Below are 18,397 nucleotides of genomic sequence, written 5' to 3' on the forward strand. Positions count from 1 at the left end.
TGTTATCTATGAGCATGCTTCAATTTATTTGTATCTTCTTTAATGTTTCATAATTTCTCAAGTACAAGTCTTTTACCTCTTTGATTAAATTTATTCCTAGGTGTTTTTTTTTTGATGCAACTGTAAATGGGATTGTTTTCTTAATTTCTCTTTCTGATAATTTGTTATTGATATATAAAATGCAACCAATTTCTGAATATTAATTTTGTATTCTGCAACTTTACTGAATTCACTTATTAGTTCTATTTTTTTTATTGGTGTAATCTTTAGGGGTCTATGTATATAGTGTTATGTTATCTGCAAAAATGAAAATTTTACTTTTTCCTTTCCAATTTAGATGCCTCTAATTTCTTCTTTTTCTCCAGCTGCTGTGGCTAGGACTTGCAATTCTATGTTGAATGAACTGATGAAAGCGGGCCTCCTTGTCTTGTTCCTGATCTTAAAGAAAAAAACTTTCAAATTTTTACCACTGAGTATGCTATTACCTTGCGTTTGTCACATCTGGTCTTTATTGTATTCTTGCTATCTCAGTTTGCTGAGGCTTTTTTCTTTTTATCATAAATGGATGTCAGATTTTGTCAAATACTTTTCTGCATCTATTGATATGATTATCTGATTTTTATCCTTTATTTTATTTGTGTGGTGTATCACATTAACTGATTTATTGATATTGAGCCAATTTTGCATCTCAGGAGTAAATCCCATTTGATCATGGTATATGATCTTCTTAATATATTGCTAAATTTGGTTTGCTAATATTTTGTTGAGGATTTTTGCATTTATGTTCATCAGGGATATTGGCCTATAATTTTCTTTCTTTTTTTTTGTAATGTCTTTCTCTGGCTCAAGAATCATGGTAATGATGACCTCATTAAATACTATGGCGAGCTTTCCAGCCTCTTGAATTTTTGGGAACATATTGAGAAGGGTAGGTGTTAATTCTTCTTTGAATGTTTGGTAAAATGCACCTGTGTAGCCATCTTGTCCAGAATTTTTGTTTGTGGGGAGTCTTTTGGTTACTAATTCAATATCATTAGTAGTTATCTGTCTGTTCAGATTTTCTGTTTCTTCTTGAATCAGTCTTGGAAGATTGTATGTTTCTAGGAATTTATCCATATCTTCAAGGTTGTGGAATTCATTAGCATATAATTGTTCATAGTATTTTCCTATAATTTTATGTATTTCTGTGGTGTCAGTTGTCATTTCTCTTCCTTCATTTCTGATTTTATTTATTTGGGTTTTCTGTCTCTTTTTTTTTTCTTGATGAGTCTGGTTAAAGGTTTATCTGTTTAGTTTATCCTTTCAAGAACCAGTTCCTGGTTTCATTGATCTTTTGTATGTTTTTTCTTTTTAGACTCTATTTTGTTTATTTATACTCTGATCTTAATTGTTTCCTTCCTTCTATTCATTTTGGGCTTTACTGTTCTTTTTCTAGTTCCTTTAGGTGTAGAGTTAAATTGTTTATTTGAGATTTTCTTGTTTCTTGAGGTAGTAGGCCTGTATTACTATAAATTACCATTTTGGAACTGCTTTCACTGTGTCCCGTAGATTTTGGGTCATTGTGTTTTCGTTTTCATTTGTCTCAAGGTATCTTTTGATTTCTTCCTTTATCTCATTATTAATCCATTCATTGTTTACTCGCATGTTATTTAGCCTCCATGGGTTCATGTGGTTTTCAGTTTTTTTCTTGTAATTGATTTCTAATTTCGTACCATTGTGGTTGGAGAAGACGCTTGGTATGATTTTAATCTTTTTAAATTTATTGAGACTAGTTTTGTGGCCTAACATGTGGTCTATCTTGGAAAATGTTCCATGTGAACTTGAAAGGAACATATATTCTGCTGCTTTGGGGTGAAATGCTCTACAAATGTCAGTTTAATCCATCTCGTCTAATGTGTCATTTAAGGCCACTGTTTCCTTGTTGATTTTCTGTTTGGAAGATCTATCTATGGATGTCAATAGCGTGTTAAATTCTCTTACTATAACTGTGTTACTGTCAATCTCTCCCTTTATGTCCATTAATATTTGCTTTATGTATTTAGGTGGTCCTATATTGGATGAATAAATATTTACAAGGGTTATATCCTCTTGTTGAATTGATCCCTTTATCATTATGAAATGTCCTCCTTTGTCTTTTATTATCACCTTTGTTTTAAAGTCTATTTTATCTAATGTAAGTATTGCTATTCCAACTTTTTATTTTTATTTGCATGAAATATCTTTTTCAGTCCCTTTACTTCCAGTGTGTGTGTGCCTTTTGATCTGAAGTGGGTCTCTTTTGGACAGCATATGTATGGGTCTTATTTTCTTATTTTCTTATCCATTCAGCTACCCTATATATATATAGATATCTATATCTATAGATTTAATCCATTTATATTTAAAGTGATTTTTGATAGGTATGTAGTTACTGTCATTTTATTATTGGTCCTTTTTTCTTCTTCTTAAAGAAGTCTCTTTAACAATTTTTGTAATACTGGCTTGGTGGTGCTGAATTCCTTTAGCTTTTTCTTGTCTGGGAAGCTCCTTATCTCTCCTTCAATTTTAAATGATAGCTTTGCTGGGTAGAGTACTGTTGGCTGTATGTAGTTCCTAACTTTTCATGACTTTGAATATTTCCTGCCAATACCTTCTGGCTTGCAAAGTTTCTGTTGAAAAATCAACTGACAGTCTTATGGGGGCTCCCTTGTAGGTAACTAACTGCATTTCTCTTGCTGCTTTTAAGATTCTTTCTTCTTCTTTAACCTTTGGCATTTTAATTATGATATGTCATGGCGTGGGCCTGTTTGGATTCATCTTGTTTGGGGCTCTCTCTGCTTCCTGGGCTAGTATGCCTATTTCCTTCTCCAGGTTTGGGAAGTTTTCTGTCATTATCTGTTTAAATAGATTCTCAATTCCTTGTTCTCACTCTCTTTTCCTTCTGGTAACCCTATGATGCGAATGTTGTTATGCTTGATGTTGTCCCAGAGTTCCCGTAAAGTATTTTCTTTTGTTTTTTTCTTCTTTTTTGCTGTTCTGATTGGGTGTTTTCTGCTACTTTGTCTTCTAAATTGCTGGTTCAATTCTCTGCTTCATCTAATATACTGTTGATTTTTTTCCTAGTGTTCTCTTCATTTCAGTTTTTGTATTCTTCATTTCTGACTGGTTCTTTTTTATGGTTTATATGTCCCTTTTTATGCTTGCTGTCTCTTCGTTGATGTTCTCACTAAATTCCTTAAGTATCCTTATAACCAGTGTTTTGAACCTGTTATGAACCTGTTTTTGAACCTGTTTGAACCTGTATGGGAAGTTTGCTTGCCTCCATTTCATTTAGTTCTTTGTCTGAAGTTTTCTCCTGTTCTTTCATTTGGGACATGTTTTTTTGTTTCGTCATTTTGGCTCCCTCTCTGTGTTTGTTTCTATGTATTAGACAGATCTGTTACATCTCCCAGGCCTTATGTAGTAGGTATCCCTTGGGGTCCAGTAATACAGTCATCCTGACCACCTGAACCAGATATCCATGAGTGTCCCTTGTGTAGTTTGTGTGTGACCTCCTGTTATAGTTGAGCCTTGATATCTGATGGCACTCAGTAGGTGTGATTGACCCTCAGGCTTACTGGCTGTGAGGATTGCCTGGGACCATAGCATATGAGCTGTTGTGCAGGGGCTGACTCAGTGGAGTGCGATTCACCCCAGTCTGCTCTGGTGCCTGCTGAAACCACCCTTTGAGTATACCTTCTGTGGGGCTAATTAGGTGGTGTTCTGTCATGCTTTGAAGCTGGCCACTTGGGTGCTGGTTCTGGGGTCCTTTGGGAGTGGCTCCTGTGCAGGCTAATGTCAGCCTCTTCTTGTGACTGTTTTGAGGCTACCTGGTAGGAAGTAGAAAGTGATCTGCAGTTGGTCGCTGCCTGTATTGGACCTGAAGGTATGTGGGAGAGGCCACGCTGTGAACTGAATCCAGCTGTCACCAGTCCTAGGCCTGGCATACCTCAGCAAAAGACTCTGGGCACCACAAGGGGTGCTACTACCTGCCAGCTGTCCGTAAGGCTCAACCACTAAACAAGCCTCAGGTGGTACAGAAGTTGGTTGGGGCAGGGTCTCAGGGAATCGCCAGCATGGGGCAAATGATGTTCAACAGGCTAATGCAAATTCAGATTTGACATCAGTTCTGAGCCTGAGGACACTCTGCAAAAGTCTCAGAGCACAATAAGGCAAGCCACTGCCTGCCTGGGGCCCATGGACCCCCAAGAATTTTCCAGGAAAGAGTGAGGTGCTCGCCCACATTGGCTTCCTATATTCCGTAAAGAGCCTCTGGCATTTTGCACATTGGGTGAAGTTGGAGTCCTAATCAGGGTGGAGTGAGCATAGCTCACCAAGCCATTGAAATTTAGGTTTGGCCATGTGGGAGACGGATCAGTACAAGAAAGATAGCAACCACCCTCTGGCTACACGGGAGGAGGGCTCAACACAGGGACAATGGCCGTTTTCCCTCCAGCCCTTGCTTTGAAGCCACACAACTCAGTCTCTCCCTGTATGTCTCTGATACCTCCTAAGCCACAGTTCCACTACCGGAGTCCAGGGTGAGTGCCTGGGAGTGAACGAGTCTGTGTGGGGGCCCTTTAAAAGGATGCCTTGATTTCCAGTTGCCTTCTATCTCACCGTGAGGAATGGAATTCCTGCTGATTTTCACAGCCCAATGTGTGGGCTTCTCCTATTATTACTGGAGCCTGGTGTGGGGCTAGTCCCCCACACTCTTGAGGGGGGCCTCTGCAGCTGGGACATCACTCCCAATTCTCAACCGCCAGACATGGGTGTGGAGCTAGCCTGTTTTGTGTCTCCACCCTTTCTACCAGTCTTGAGGTGGCTTCTTCTTTACATCCTTAGTTATAGGACTTCTGTTCAGCTAGTCTTTCGATGGTTTTCCAGGTTGATTGTTCCATAATTTAGTTGTAATTTAAACTGGTCATGGGAGGAGGCAAGCACATGTTTGCCTACTCTGCTGTCTTGATTGGATCTCTTTATTTCAATAATTTTTGTGATTTGTCAAAATATTTTCAGAATTAGCTAATTTCTTTTTTCTTCCCTCCCTCCTTTCCTCCCTCTCTTTCTTTCTTCTTTTCTCCTTCCCTCTTTTCCTCCTTCCCTTCATCCCTCAGTTATTGAAAACCTACCAGCTATTGGACAAAAGGTATATCAATGCAGTTAATGAGTTTGGTCAAACACTAGTCTAGATGTTACTGTGAGATATTTAGTATATAAGATTAACATTTAAATCAGTAGACTTTGAGTAGAGCCGATTACCTTATATAAAGTGGGTAGGCCTCATCCAATCAATTGAAGGCCTTAAGAGCAAAGACTGACCTCCCTATAGGAAGAAGGAATTATTCCTCCAGATGGCCTTCAGACTCAGGACTACAACATCAGCTGTTCTCTGCATCTCCAGCCTGCCCTGCAGACTTCAGTCTCGCCAGGCTCCACAATCATTTGTGCTGGTTCCTTAAAATAATTTTCTCTACGTATACATACATACATTAAATTGGTCCTCTTTCTTTGGAAAACTCTGACTAATCAATGAATAAATTTAATTCCATTAAAAAGCATCTGTTGACAACCTACTTTTCTTCTAGAATGATCCCTGGCCTCTTTGTTTCCCCTCATCTGGGAAGGACAGGTGTTGACCAGGCCATTAGAAATCAATGAGATGTGTGCATAGCAGATGTGTGTGCAGGGCACCTAGCAATGACAGTGTTGGCTTGATAGTAGGAGAAGTTTTCTTAGAAAAGTTGATGATAGAGGCTGGTCCTGAGATGATGCCCAGGTCGTTTATAACACCCAATTATGGCCCACACTGCAGGTGACAAAGTGAATAAAGAGTGAGAGAGTCTGAGAGGTTGGGAGCTATCCTGGACTTGAGGGGATCCCAGTTGGTAAGGACCAGGGCAAGGTCATAAACGTGGTGGTTGGCAAAGGGCACACCCTGGGAATAAACTTAATCCCCAAAGTGAAGTATAGGATAAAAAGTAAGTGGGCAGAAATAAGATGCTCCAGCAGGCAGGAGGCTGTAAAGGAAGGAGGAGGTTCTGCGGGGCTTGAGATTGGAGCTCACAGTAGACTGATATCCCAGAGTGATGGGGATGGGGTCACAGGTCAGGGACGGGTTAAAGGCCCTGCAAGCGAGGTGTACTATCAGGAGCCCAGCAAGGGGTCTCTCATTCCACTGTAGATTTCATCTATTACCCTTTGAGTAGAGTACTCTCTCTTCAGTTCTTAAGAAATCTGGCCCTTCTAGCATCAGTTATTCATATCAGGCATAGAATCCACTTGAGTGGGATTAAGCAAAAAGACTCACACTTAAGCAAAAAGGGTATCACTTGGCTTAAAGACATTCCTGAAGGAACCAAGGGGAAGCAGAAGATGTTTAGGACTATCCTGATAGGATCCTCATGCCAGTGTCACCCCTGACACTCTGATTCCAGAATCTCTGCCACAGTTGTCCCAGGAGATATATTCTCCCCGCACTACTTGCCACCACCCCCTCTCCCACCTGCATGGCTGGACTCAGAGTTTTGGTGGCAAGGACACCAGGGAAAAGCAGTTTTAGCTTTCTAGTCACTGCAAACCTGCTGGACGGAGGTGGCATCCATTGAGGCAACCTGTAACATTTGTCGCTGCCTACTGTTCAGCCACCCAATCTCACCCACACCTTTCCTGTATGTCATCTCCCTACAGCAGCATGCTGCTGCTCAGCCTGGCACAATGACTCCATGAGACAGAAAACTCTCTCACCCAATGGAGACGCCAATGATGTTACCAACTTCCTTCTCCAGCCAGGACTGACATGGGAACGTTAGTAACTAGTATGGCAATGGTACCCACCAATCAGAAAAGCCAGATATCAAGCCCCAGCAAAGCCCCTTTGAGCCCCCTCCTTCAGTTGCTGGAATATGGAGGTTTCTAGGGTCTCCAGGGAGGGCCAACGGTGACTCTGGTAGCAGGGAGGGAACTCGGAGTCACTGGAGAGTGTTTTAGAAGTGTTCCCTTGTCTTGGCCCACTGGCTGAGCCTGGCTCTGCCCTTCAGAATGTCCCATGCATGACTGTTCAGTATGCAGAGCCTAATGGGACTACACTCTGGGCAGTCAAATATGATAACAACTTTTAAAATTTATGGTGATTATTGGGTTTTTCAAACACACACAAAAGTAGACAATAGTGTAATAAGCTCTTATAGGTCCCTCACTAGCTTCAATAATTATCAGCATTCTACTGTTTTACAATCCCCTTCCTTTTTACCCCTCTGTAGTATTTTAAAGCAGATTCCAGAAACACATGTCGTTTTTCATGTAGATATCTCAGTCTGCATATCTAATGGGAATATGTCTAATGTTTTGACTCTGGGACTGCTTTTTTGATATTGTCTTCCTCAATCAGGCACGAACTCTGACCCTGTGCAAATGAGAAAGCCACTCCTGGTACGTTAGGCACCAGGCAGAGTTTGGGAGGTACAGCGGGCCACGGCCTGGGAAAGGGGCAGTTGGGAGAGCTGGACCAGGACCAGGGAGCTGACCCTGAACTGCCCAGTCCGTCCTTCCTGGACATGCACTCTTCCCCTGTTCACACCATGCTCTGGATGGGGAAGGCATGATGTAAGGGGGAAGGGCTATCAGGGAGCCAGTCCCTGGGTGAGCACGGGGACTCCTTCTAACTGTCATAGAATGAGCCCCAGCCCCAGCCCTCCTACCTGACTGTTTTTAATCTGCACACTCAACACTTTGTGCTGTGAGTGCCTGTTCAGCAGGAGTCTTCTTTGCAAAAGAGGCACCTTAAGTTGTACTTGGAAAGTAGATTTAAAATGGTGTCATATTGTGCCCACTCAGTGTCCCAGCCCAGGGATCCCTGCAGACTGTTTCAGGAGTTCTTTTAGAAAAACAAAAAGGAACGTCTTAATAGAAACTGAGCTTCCTTCCAAATACAGCAATATATGCATTATTAAAGCATGGAAAACTTTTGTTCCTAATTTCAAGCCATTTTCTTTATCTCCACTGATTATAAGTTCTCATTTTCTTCACAGTATAAAATCTTAATACTACATAATCCTAGTGATTTAGTTATCATCAGAGAATAGTTTCTGTAAATTTGTGCAGTTTCACCGGTTTTTGTGTCTAGATGTTCCAGGATTTATTTTTTCTGGGAAGTCACTTGTGACTAGGAAGCCATCATATTGAAGTACAATTTCGATGTCACGAATTTTGAGTCCTCACTGTGTCCTCACCTGCAGACCTTCCTTCCGGAAAGGGATCCCTAATCCATTTCAGGTGTACTGGGCAGGGGGTGTCAATCACATGCGCCACCTTCCCCGCCCTGGTGGGATGTGAGGCCTGGGCTGGCCAAACAGATCTTTTCAGCAATTGATGTGGCTACTGGGAGAGACAGGGTTCTACTCTTCTCTCTGGCTGTCATTAATCGTAAATAATGTCAGCCTAGACTTGCCACTGACCATCTTCGCTCAAGTAGAGAGAGCTCGCCTCAGATGGATGTGACAGAGAGCATGGCAGATCCAACGATGGAGTGGATAGGTCATACTGCCTCTGTTTGAAGCCCTGAGGCTAGCCACTCTTGGGCCCAGACCCATGCTTTGGGTTCTCAACTATGTGAATCAATGAATCACTTCTAGTTTTTCTTTACTTAAGTAGTTGTCTTCCCCCCTTCCCACCCTTTAATTGAACTTTAAAAAAAATAATGGTGTTAAGATATACAGAACACACAATGGGATTTATAGATGATGTAATACAGAATTGTACACCTGAAATCTATGTAATTTTACTAACAATTGTCACCCCAAAAAATTAAAAAAAAGATATACAGAACATAAATTAGCCATCTTAATTATTTTTGAGTACATAGTTCAATGGTATTAAGTACATTTATATTGTTGTGCAACCATCACCACCATCCATTTCCAGACCTTTTACATCATCTCAAACTGAAACTCCATGTACATTAAACAACTCCCCATTCCCTTCTCCCCAAGCCCCTGAAAACCACCACTCTACTTTCTGTCTCTATAAGATTGACTACTCTGGGGCCCTCGTATAAGTGGAATAATACTGTGTTTGGTCTTTTGTGACTGGCTTATTTTACTTTGCATAATGTCCTCAAGGTTTATCCATGTTGTAGCATGTGTCAGAATTTTCTTCTTTTTTAAGGACTAAATAATATTCCATTGTATGTATATATCGTATCTTGTTTATCCATTCATCGATGGACACTTGGGTTCCTTCTACTTTTGGGCTATTATGAGTAATGGAGCTACGAACATGGGTGTATTAATAAACTTTTTATTTTAAGATAACTGTAGATTCAACTACAGTTGTGAGAAATAATATAGAGATATCACATGTACCCTTGACCCGGTTTCTCCCAATGGTATAGTACATATAGTACAATATCACCAGGATATTGACATTGATATAATCCACTGATTTTATTCAGATTTTCTGTTTTACATGTAGTTATGTTTTTGTGTGTGTGTATGTGTGTGTGTGTGTGTGTGTATGGTTAGTTCTATGCAATTTTCTCACATATGTAGGAGGTGTGTCTATCTACCACACAGTCAAGATACAGTTCCATCACCACAATGATCCCTCGTGTTGTCATGTCAACCCATTTCCCTCTCGTTCCCTCCCTTCTCTCATTGTCCTTAATGACTAGTAACCACGAATCTGTTCTTTATTTCTATAATTTTGTCAGTTCAGGATAGTATAAAAATGGAATCATACAGTATGTATCCTTTAGGATTGGCTTTTTTATTTAGCATACTTCTCTGAAGATTCATCCAAGTTGTTGCTTGCATCAATAGTTCACTTAAGAAACGTTACTGACTAGTATTCCATGATATTCCACAAGTGCCACACTTTGACACCTGAGCTATTTCCTGATTTTGGCTATTACTAATACAGCTGTAATAAACATTTGTGTGCAGGTTTTTATGTGAATACACATTTTCATTTCTCTGGGATAAAATGCTCAATAGTGCAAGTTCAGGGTCATATGGTAATTGTAAGTTTAGTTTTATAAGAAACTGCCAAACTGTTTTCCAGGCTGGCTGTACCATTTTATGTTTCCAGCAGCAATGTATGAATGATCCAGTTTCTCTGTATCTTCGCCATTATTTGGGGTTGCCACTAATTTTATTTTGAGAGGTGTGTAGCAATATCTCATTGGGGTTTTAATTTGCATTTCCCTGATGACTAATGAAACCGAATATCTTTTCATGTGCTTAATTGTCACCTATATGTTCTCTTCTGTGAAATGTCTATTCATATCTTTTGCTCATTTTCTAATTGGAAATTTTTCTATTGTTGAGTTATATATTCTAGATACTAGTCCTTGGTCAGATATGTGCTTTGCAAATATTTTCTCCTAGTCTGTATTATTTATATTCTTTATTATTTATATTCTCCTAGTCTGTGTATTATTTATATTCTTAAAAGGCCTTTCATAGAGCAACATGTTTGAATTTAGATGAAGTCCAATTTATCAATGTTTCATTTTATAGATTGTGTATTTGGTATCAAGTCTAATGACTCTTTGCCTAGTCCTGGATCCTAAAGATTTTCTCCTATTTTTTTCCTAAAAGTTTTTAGCTTTATGTTTTATATTTAAGCTTACAATCCACTTGACCTCATTTTAACTTAATTACCTCTTTAAAGGTCCTATTTAGAAATAAGGTCACATTCTGTGGTGTTTGGGGTTAGGAATGCAACATATGAATTTTGGAGGATGTAATTCAGCCCATAAAAATTGCAAAAAGTGACCCTGACACTTTATTCCTCTTTAGAATACTTAGAATGTTTTGGTTATTTTAGTGTCTTTCCCTTCCCATATAAAGTTTGAAATAAGCTTATCTATATACACCATAAAGCTCGCTGGGATTTTGATAGGATTGCATTACATCTATAGATTAATTTTGAAAGACTTGAGGCCTTTACTATGTTGAGTTGTAGGGGTTCAGAATGAGTCACCCAAGATGCGCCTCTGTGGTATGTGGATTGTTTTGAGCTGATGGCAACTCTAACTGAGGGCTTAAGAGAAACTTCTGCCCCCTCCCTTAACTACTTAGAAGAACTTGAGTTACTGCCTTGTCCATAATAAGAGAGTATCAGAGATAACCTTTTTTGACCTATCTATTATATATAGTTGGGCAAATTAGTAATTACTGAACACATACTCTCCCTGCAATGACTTCTGAAGCCCCAAGGTACATTACCTCATCCCTAGCTCAGAATGTCATATATGTCTTTGAACCTCTTATGTACGTGGAGTTCCTATACATACATATGTATGCATTAAATTAGGTCAGTTTTCTCATGTCTATTTGATTATTGGACCAGCTGAAAGAAACTTGAGGGTAGAGGAAAAGTTTTTCCTCCCCCCCCCACTGAGTCTTTCAACCTATGAACATAGCATGTCTCGATTTATTTAGGTCTTTGAATTTTAAGCTAGTTTTGAATTCTTTTTCTGTCACTTGCAACAGAAAAATTCCTAATATACTGTCCTTGGTTTTAGAAGTTTTGCAATGTGAGTAGCTTGAAAATATGTATATGTCTATAAATACATGCATGCTACATTTTGTCATTTCAGTTTATTAGGAAAGAAAAATAAAATCTGTTTTTCTGTTTGTTTTTCAATGGAAAACCTATCTTATTCAGCAAATAAATCTGCATAATTTTAACATATTTCTTTTGGCAATCTTCTTATAACTAACTCAACAAAACTTTATTTTATCAGATTTTAAAATCATAGTGAAAGATCTTTCTCAGAAGGAAAACTTCCCGACAAACAGAGAGACCCTGGAACATCAGCAGTGTGTGTTCTGTGTGGGGAGGGGTTCATGTGCAGTAGCTGTGTGTGACAACGTGGACAGCACTTGGTCGCCCATCCGATGAGCTGCGAGTCTGCGCTGCAGTGCCCCCTGCTGTCTGTCCCCGCCGTCAGGCTAGCTCGGGCAGCATGGCGGTCGGGAGGCTTCTGTGCGCTGGCACTGCTGTGATCACACAGGGTGAGGGTGTGTGGTGAGGCGATACTGACAGTTCGGTGTCCCCATGCTGTCACTCCCAGTTTCCTCTTCTGGAACTGTGACGTCTTTTTTCTGATGCCAAATGTGGCGTGTTTTGTGACACTGATCAGTTCTCTGATTCTGGCAGCAAATAAGTGTGCTACAGTTTAATTCAATCTTGACACTGCCACCTGGAGTTAGTGCAGGCCCCACAAGTTAAGGGCTCAGTCCCACAAGACGGTCCCACTTCAGAGGCCAGTTGTTCAGTTCCAGATTGTATCTGTGCTCTGACTGACCAGCTGTAATAGAAGATGCCCTGGTTCCCACCGCCGCCCCCCCGCCCCGCCCTGCCATGATAATTCACTAGAATAACTCACAGACCTCAGGAAAACACTTTACTGTAAAGGATACAACTCAGAACAGCCAAACGGGAGAGGTGTGCAGAGTAAGGTAAAGTGTGGGGTGCACGGCGCTCTCATGCCTTCTCTGGGGGCACCACCCTCCCAGAACTTTGACGTGTTCACTAACCCAGAAGCTCTCCCAACCTTGTTCAAGAGTTTTTATAACCAGGTCTCCAGCTCCCCTCTTCACATCAGCAGGAGGTCTGGTAAATTTCCCATCCTCTAATCACTTTTTTGCTTTTTCTGAAGAACCTGGGCCCCACCCTGAGTCACCTGATTAACACAAACTCAGCAATGCTGAAAAGGGGCTCTTTACGAATAACAAAGGACACTCCAATCTCTCAGGAAATTCCAAGGACTTTAGGAGCTCTGCTAGGAACCAAGGACAAAGACCAAATATGCATATTATACCACAGGAACTCTGATTGGATTAGTCATTTTAAGGTTGCTTTTTGAGCTTTAAGTTTCTCTGGTAAGTTTTCTCTTCTCCTTCCTTCACCTTCAAATTGTTTTGTGCTTTCACCTCTCTCTGTTTCCTCCTGCTAAGACAGGTGGAAAGATGGAGGGTATAAAGGGTAAAGAGGAATATAATAAGGGGTATAAACAGAAAGCAGACTTGAAAATTAACACAGTAAGAATTCAAATCACTGTCCACAGCACAGAATGTCTGTTGAGAAACCACAGGGAGCTGGTAAGAGTTGGCCATTCTGGGGAGGGAGGCTGAGAGATGAAGCACATAATTCACGATTTAATTTTTTAATCCTTGTGGTATGTTACTTATTTTTAAAAATCTCTATCTTCTGTCTCTTCTCAGCAAAATGAGATTATAAACTAAATTAATACAGAGGAAAAAGAATCTAAAGAAAATTTCAGTGTAATAGAAGGTAGGGTTAACAGAAAACTAAATCAGATGAAACAAATAACCAAATATATCTGTAATCACCATAAATGGCAAAAAATTAAACACATCCAATAAAAGACAGAATTTTTTATTTAGAATAAGGAAAAACAATTGCGGTCTAAGATTTACAAGAAAGACACCTAAAACAAAATAATTAAGAAATGTTAGCAGTGATGTTAATATCAGGAAAAGTGATACACAACTTTTCTAATGTAACCAAAAGAAACATGGTATAGCAGTATACATTTCTGATAAGTTAGACTCTGAAGAAAAAAACATTTAAAAATTAAAAAAAGTCATTATGTGACTTACCAGGAAGATGCAGCAATCTTAAGACTGTATAACCTAACAACTCTTTTTCAGCATATGTAAAATGGAAATCTACAAGGATAGTGATGGATTTTAACACGTCTTTTCCAGAAATGAACAGATCAGTCAGACAAATATTTAGTAAAGCTATGAAATATTTGAAGGACAAAGTTAAAAGCAGTGAAAAAACACATTCTTAGGACCCTATGCCAAATGAATAATAATAATTGCTGTTAAAAAAAAAAAGAAACAACAGGTCCAAAATGGAGTCACTTGTGCTAAGTCCCACATCAACAAACCAAGACTTACTACCTAACCTAATTGCAGTTTCAGCCTCTCCCAGAATTGTAACCTTTAACCAGTCAATCTGGAATTACCTGGTCAGCACTAGTGAGGTCATCTGCCTCATAGACCTGTCCTCCAAGGAAGGTGACCTTGCCTGAGAAAATCCATTCTTTGCTAATAACTTCCTTGTCCCACCTTTTTCTGCCATAAAAGTCTTTCATTTTGTACAGCTCTTTATAGCTCCATTCTATTTGCTAGATGGGATGCTGCCCAATTCATGAATAACACCAATTAGATCTTTAAATGTACTCTGTTGGATTTTGTTTTTTTGTTTTTTTAACACTGGTAACATTTGTGGCATGCTTACCATGAGCTAGGCAGCATTCTAAGTGCTTTACATGACTAACTCCAGCTCATTCAGAATAGGAGGAAACTGAGGCAGAGAAGAGTTGAGTAATTGGCCTAGGATTACTCAGCTACTAAGAAGGCAGAGCTGGATTTGAATTCATCTGGTGTCAGAGCCTGGGCTTTTCTCTGCTTGACCAGAGGTTGGCAAACTTATACTGCAGAAGGCCAGATAGTAAATATTTTGGTTCTGTGGGCCATATGGTCTCTGTCACAATTACACAACTCTGCAGTTGTAGTGTGAAATAGACAATACATAAATGAGGGGCAAGGCTGTGTTCCAATAGATCTTTATTTACAAAAAATCAGTTAGGTGACTGCTGTTGGCCCATGGCTATAGTTCACCAACTCCTATACTAAATTCTATTGTAGTGTTACGGATATCAGGACTGGAAAGAAACCAAGCGGCACTCAGGGAGTTAGGAGAGTCAGCTTTATTACGCCGGCGGGCTCAGAGGAATCTGTCCCAAAATACTGAGCCCCTAGCAAGGTTTTGAGCAGGTTTTTATGGGTTGGGGACTTTCTTGAGTGGGGGAAGGGGTAGGTGTCGGCTGGTGATTGGCTCAGGGTGTGGCTTGGAGGGGGCTATGCGGAAGTGGGCTGGGGCTTAGGCTGGGGACTTCTCTCTCTGCTGGGGCCACCATTTTAGGTCAGTTCCACGTGGCAGGGAACCATTTTAAGGTCAGTTTCCCCATCAGTGGTTGCACCATTTTTAGCTCTTCTATATGTAGAAGAGTTATGAAAACTGAGCAAGTGCCAGGCCACAGGGAAGGACTGGACAAGGACCAAATGATCCACCTTAAGAACACCGCGTTCCCTGACCATGGCAACACATTGCTGAGTGTGGCCACTGTGAATGTGCCTGTACAGCCTGTATAGACATCTGCGTTCTTTGCTCTCATGTGAATACATAGAGATGGAATTGCTGGGTCATATGTGGTATATACATGTTGAGCTTCTTAATTAAATGCCAAACTGTTTTCAGAAGGGGCCGTCCCATTTTATATCCCCACCAAAGTAATCTGCATACCACTGAGGCACATGTTGGGATGGTTTGTTCTGAACCCCCACAGGTCATTAGAGGGAACTGGGGAAGATGTCCTCAGGAATGGAGAGGCAATTTAAGGAGGTGTCTGAGGAGGACAGGGAAAAGTGACCCAAGTGAGCTCCAGGGAAAATGCCATCTTTCCTGAGTGCCTGGACCCCAAGATACTAGGGTGTTAATATAGATAGGCAAAGCAGTTCCTGGGGCTGGGAGCGAGGAACAGCATTGGAGGCTGGTAGCAGGGCCAAGCCGCCCTTCTGGAGCTAAGTTTTCAGAGCTGTACTCTCCAAACTCACCTGCTCTACTCCGTGTTTCCTAAGACATCCCTTCTGAAAGAGCCAAACCCTGTATTGTGCAATTGTGGTGAATAAGGCCAAGACAGGCAATGGGGGATCAGTTGTGGTGGGGACCGGAAATCCAAGGGAATACCCAGGAGGGGAAATTTCAGACAGTGGCTGTGGTGTGTCAGTGCAGCCCTCCCCTTCCTCCTCTCCAGGCTGCACCCTGGCTTGTCCCTTTCCTTTGCTACCTTTGAGATTCAAAAATCCCAAAGGGACAAATGATTTTCTTAGTATCCACCCACTTAATTTTGTGATGCAGTATCACGTCAGTCATTGACTGTTTACATATCAAGTACAGTGCTACCTCGGTTTTCCAACGTAATCCACTCTGGAAGACTGTGCGAGTTCTGAAACGTTCGAAAACAGCCGACAGCTAGGCCTCAGGATCTTGCACTCAGCGGAAGCCGTGTGACATGTTCACTTCCGAGGCGTGTTCAAAAACCGAAGCATTTATTTCCAGGTTTAAGGCTTTCATAAACCGAAATGTTTGTGAATGGAGACGTTTGAAAACCGAGGTACTACTGTACTTATGGTGTTTAAAATCAGTAGAATTTATGGTACCAAGGATTCCTATGACAACAACCACAGGAAACCCCAGTACCATAAGTGGTCCCTTTGTACTCTCTGTGTGCTTGCAGCCACTTGTGCCACCCAGGGCTCAGAATTTGCCCTCAGGGCATTTTCCCCAGGATGTCCTGCTTACTTAGCAGCTTAACCTACTGAGGTGGCTCTATTTCCATAACAACCCAAATCAAAGTCCTGGAGAGGGGGGTGTGCGTGCAAGTGACACATGTTTGTTATGTATTGGAGTAATTTAAAAATTGGATGAGCCTCTTTTGGCAAAATTAAAACTGATTTGATCTCTACTAATGTGAAGTTGGAAATGGTAAATACTGAAACATTTGGTAGTCTGCTTCGCCCTATGACACAAGCAGTGACATTTCAAGAAGATAATGGTGCAGTAATGAAAACAAACAAAAAACCCCAGTCAACTCTCTCCAATAAAATATGGCCTTAATTGGCTGCCATCGGGTCATGTGTATTAGCAATGATTAGAAAAATCAACATAGACACAGAAATTGGCTTTTTTCCCCAACTCCTGACTTGTTCCAAAATGTAATTAGTACACTAAAATCAATGTATACTTGTACACAAGGAATAATGTCACTATAAGCAGGACTAAATAGTTCAAGTTTTTTACAAATAATTTAAGTGTTTTGCAGCCTCAGATTTTTTTTTTCTGGGAAGATTAGTAAAACCATATTTAGAAATTATTTAAAATTATAAGACAATTGTTTTGTGACTGTATTTAAAAACACGTGCGATGTAACAGTGTTAGAATATAGTGCAACAAATAGCTTTTTGAATTATTTGTAAGTTCAAAAAGCAGTTTTATTTTATCATGAGGTTAGTTTGTCCATTTGGAAGAAAATAAGTGAAATATTAAATAAAATAAGCATAATTTACATAAAATTCAATCAGTGTAGGTAGAATATGAAAATCACATGACTTCCCTTGCCTGGTCCCTTAATCTATGTTTAGGATCAATCTCTACTGAATAAAAATTTCTATTCTGCCCTCTTAACTTTTATGACATTTTTTGTTCATTCACAATGTGAGAGAATTTAAAAATTTTTCATATCACAAAAATCTTTCAAGTAAGACAAAAGATCACTTTCTAAAGCATGGTGAGAGACATTTGTAATGTCTTTAAGTATGACATGGAAGAAGTGTTAAATTTTAACTAACTCTAATTTTCCAATACTGCCCTGGCCTAGCCTTCCCCAAATTGTCCTGCTTCTTTGCAAACCCACTTGTGTGTGCAGAGACCTTTTCTTTTCTTTAAAAATTTTTATCGGGGAATATTGGGGCACAGTGTGTTTTCCCAGGACTCATCAGCTCCAAGTCAAGTCATTGTCCTTCAATCTAGTTGTGGAGGGCGCAGCTCAATTCCAAGTCCAGTTGCCGTTTTCAATCTTAGTTGCGGGGGTGCAACCCACCATCCCATATGGGAATTGAACTGGCAACCTTGTTGTTAAGAGCTCTCGCTGTAACCGACTGAGCCATCCAGCCGCCCATCTGGCAGCTCAGTGGAAGCTAGTTGTGTTCAATCTAGGAGCGCACAGCTCACTGGCCCATGTGGGAATCGAACCTGCAACTCTGTTGTTAAGAGCTCGCGCTCCAATAAACTGAGCCATCCGGCTACCCCAGCAGAGACCTCTTCTTACAGATAATCAGGGCATCCCTAAAAACAGAGGCAAAGCACAGATTTAAAAACAAGAATTTTATTAGAATATATGTAAGAATTCTTAAAATCCAACACTTGCCTTTCTGGGATTCGTTTAAATTTTAGTCAGTACTTTTAAAAAATTATACTACATTGTGGAAATGTAGAGATGGTTCCAGTTCTGCAGCAATAGGTGGCTCAGGGGTCCTGTCACTTGCAGAGAATGGAAACTATCTAAGCGTGAAAGGTTTGTTCCTGCTCCGCAAGAAGACGCTTATGTAAGATATAAGGCAGGTTAGGGGAAATAATTTAAAGATTATCAGGATGACTAAGAAAATAAGACATCAAAGCACAATGTAAGCGCTGAAATGCAAGAATCTAATCTGCAAATTCCTGGAAGCCTTGGCTTCCTCTTGGCCTTACCTGTCCTTCTTCCAGTAGCGTTTCA

The sequence above is a fragment of the Rhinolophus hipposideros genome, assembly GCF_964194185.1.
Source record: "Rhinolophus hipposideros genome assembly, chromosome: 11".
Taxonomy (NCBI): domain Eukaryota; kingdom Metazoa; phylum Chordata; class Mammalia; order Chiroptera; family Rhinolophidae; genus Rhinolophus; species Rhinolophus hipposideros.